This window comes from Mauremys mutica, chromosome 7 (genome assembly GCF_020497125.1).
Source record: "Mauremys mutica isolate MM-2020 ecotype Southern chromosome 7, ASM2049712v1, whole genome shotgun sequence".
Taxonomy (NCBI): Eukaryota; Metazoa; Chordata; order Testudines; family Geoemydidae; genus Mauremys; species Mauremys mutica.
Genome location: NC_059078.1, coordinates 96,460,572 through 96,464,325, shown reverse-complemented (window position 1 = coordinate 96,464,325; position 3,754 = coordinate 96,460,572).

The window sequence follows — 3,754 nt, the reverse complement described above, 5'->3', positions numbered from 1 at the left end:
CACTGAATGGAAACCTCTTTGCCATGTGGCCTCTTTGAACTTACATACTTTAGAGAATAGTGAATACATTGGCTGAGGCGATTTTAATTTAGATTAATAAAAGACAAGTAAGTCTGATTTGGTTAAACTTCACTCATTTGATTAAAGTTCTCACTATAATAAAACCCAAGATACAGAAAGCTATTTAAATTGACTGGATAGTGTTGAATAACTCTGAAAGAATAAGAATTAGGAAGTTTTAATGAATCCCTTGAAGGATAGCTCCTACGTTCCTTTGGCACACAAAAGTAGTACTGACTCAGTGTGTGGATACAAAGAAATGCAGAATCAGGGCCCAAGGGCTCAGTATATTGCTGATCATGAAGAGTGCTGACAATATGATTCACACTCCAAAGTTGCAGGTACTCGGAACCTCTAATGATCAGGCCTTAAATGAGGAAGACTAAGGAAGTGAAATTCTTTCCTGTCCTACTTACCAGTTCCCTTCCCTGCCACATTCCCGCTAGTTCACACCCTGCTTCCACTTTGGTGCAATTTTTTCCCAACCCTAACCCATCCTTGACCACCAATCACATAATATAAAAGTATTGTATATCTCCCAGATTTTACACATTGTTCTGAAAACTGTTTGACAATCTGGATTCATAAACCCACTTGTAAGTCATGAGTTTTCTTGTTATAACACTGGATACTCTATGCATGTTGGTCACTGGTTTTATAGTATTGCATCAAGCACTACAAACAAAGAACCCTAGTGGTGCAATTTTCTTTCTTGGTCCTATAGCTATGTAAACATAGTTATTAATCGGGCACTACGTTTAATAGAGAATCACGGATAACAAAAAGTAAGGAAATAAAAATAAAGACATATTAATGACCATGGCAAATCCCACAGTTCCTCCTGCAATCATTTGTAGATGTTTGGTGACATCAATCAAAACTCAGTTAGTTACAGAAGACATTGTTGCTACTTCCTTTTGCTGGTTCCATTTCTATGGATCTGTCCAGCAAATGACTCCTCCTGAAGTACATGGTATCAGTGCTAAATGCCTGCCAATGAAAATTAGTAACACTACAGAACAGAAAGGCTACTGTCCTCCCTTTTCTGCACTTCATCAGATTGGTGGTAAGTGAAGAGCTTTCGGCTGATATTACAAAAGTTTAAGAGTTCTACAGTAGTATTTACCCATCTAATTCCAGACATAAAACTTTTTAAATCTTCTTGCCAAGTTATAGCAAAGAAGAATTTGATAGTGACCTTGAGAAGCGTGTGTATGTGGGCTGGGAATGAAAGGAGGAGCTAGTCTGGCTGAAACTCAAAACTTTTTATTTCTTCTAACTGTTTGTATCATCTAGGTTATTGGCACCCAAATCTGGCTGTTGATGCCACCTAATAAAATAAAATAAAATAAAATAAAATACCCCCCCCCTACTGGATGTGGTAAAAACATTTGTATATGATCTTAGATGACCCATTTGATTTATGTCAGTCACTTGACTTTAGGAGAGATGAAGTGGGGAATTCATTAGAGTAAAAGTCTCCAATACACAATTAAAAATTGACAGTATTTTTATACTCACTGCCTCACTCTTATTTTTCTTCTTCTACATTCCTATTTTTCTTGCTGCCGTTACATATTTTTACCTTTAATTCCTAACAAAAGTATAAGGGATCTTTTAGGGCACAACCAAATAGAAAAGGACACATTTATATGCCACTTCACATACTGACAGATTTCAGAGTGGTAGCCATGTTAGTCTGTATCAGCAAAGAGAACAGGAGTACTTGTGGCACCTTAGAGACTAACAAATTTATTTGAGCATAAGCTTTCGTGGGCTAAAACCCACTTCATTGGATGCATGCAGTGGAAAATACAGTAGGAAGATATATATATACACAGAGAACATGAAAAAATAGGTGTTGCCATACATACTGTGCCATACACACTCGTGTATAATATAATTTAAATTATTAAATATAATATAATTTAAAGGAAGGAGACAAAAAGCTTAGATTGCAAATTTTCCCATTTGTATCTTTGAAGGCATAATTTGTATTATAGTGCTGGTTAATCTCTTGTGATATATTTTGGAGATACACTTAAGGACAAAAATTCCCAAAGCTAAAGATATATGCATATAGATAGCAAACTTCTTTAAGGTGGTAAATAAGAACAACAGATTCTTGTTCTTGTTTTATTCATTTGCCTTAAAGTAATTAAATCTGTGTTCATCTCTTATATTTCAATATTTCCTTCATCTCTAAGCTTCCTAGAAATGCTACAATTCTATTAGATACACATATATAGAATAGAACAGGGGTCTCAAACATGCAGCCCTCGGGCCGCATGCGGCCCTTGGAGCTCTTCCCTGCGGCCCGCGGAGCTCCCCCAGTTACTTCCTGTCACCGCCAAACTCCCCTCACCCCTGCCCCCCTCCCCGAGTTATTTTCTGTGCCTAAGCTCCCCGCGCGCTGCTCCCCAATGTTTGGGGCCGGGTCTCTCCCCTGGCCCCACCTGCCGCCCCCACACGCCTCCCCCCAGTGTCTCCCGGCCCCCACTTGCTGCCCCCTCACCGCCCGGGAGCCTGCCCAGGAGCTCACACTGACTCCACTCCTCCGCTATGCCGGCTTCCGGCATCACCTGCTGCCGCAGGGTCCTAGCGCCCCCCTGCACTAGGGCCAGGGCAGGCTGCCCTTCCCCTGCCCTTCTGCCCTAGTCCTGAGACTCTCCAATGCCCCGAGCCTCTCCAATGCCTCAAACCCCTCACCCTCAGCCCCACAGCCCTCACCCCTGCACCCCCTCCTATCCCCAAACTCCGTCCCAAAGCCTGCACCCCCACCCCCTGCCGCAGCCTGGAGCCTGCACCGAGCAAGAGCCTGCACTCCAGACCCCCTCCCCCACCCAAACTCCAGCCCAGGGCCTGTACTCCAGACCCCCTCCCCACCCAAACTCCCTCCCAGAGCCTTAGGCAGTAAATCTAAGTGCGTGTTTTGTCCTTTGAGTGAGGTGCATTACTGAGTGTATATATTTATTAAAACTGCTTGGAAATGACTTCATCAAAAAAAAGAACACTCATGGAAGAAAAGAGAGTTTTCCAAGACAAATGGGAGAATTTATATTTTTTCACAGAGGTAAAAGATAAAATTCAATGCCTTATTTGTCAGCAAACGATTGCTGTTCCCAAGGAGTATAATGTGCGTCGGCACTATGACACGATGCACCGTGAAAAATATGATGCATTCACTGGAAAAATCCGAGAGGAAAAACTTCAGCAACTTAAAGCAGCATTTGCCAAGCAAAGAAATTTATTTTCAGGGATTAACAAGTCTAGCGAAGATTCAGTAAGAGCAAGTTTTGTGATAAGCGAAATGATAGCTAAATCATCGCGACCTTTTACAGAAGGCTTATTCATAAAAGAATGTCTTATGAAGGCCAGTGAAATTTTATGTCCTGATAGGAAGAAAGTTTTTGAAGGCATAAGCTTGTCTGCAAATACAGTTGCCTGCAGGATAACGGATTTAGCTGATAATGTGCAAAAACAATTGATTCAAATGGCAAAAGACTTTGAAGTATTTTCAATTGCTCTTGATGAGAGTACAGATGTATCAGATACCGCACAGTGTGCAGTGTTCATTAGAGGTGTGGACTGCAATTTGAATATAACTGAAGAATTGCTAGACTTAATGCCACTGAAGGGTACCACAACGGGACGTGACATATTTCAAGGATTGGAAGAGTGCATTGAAAAAGCT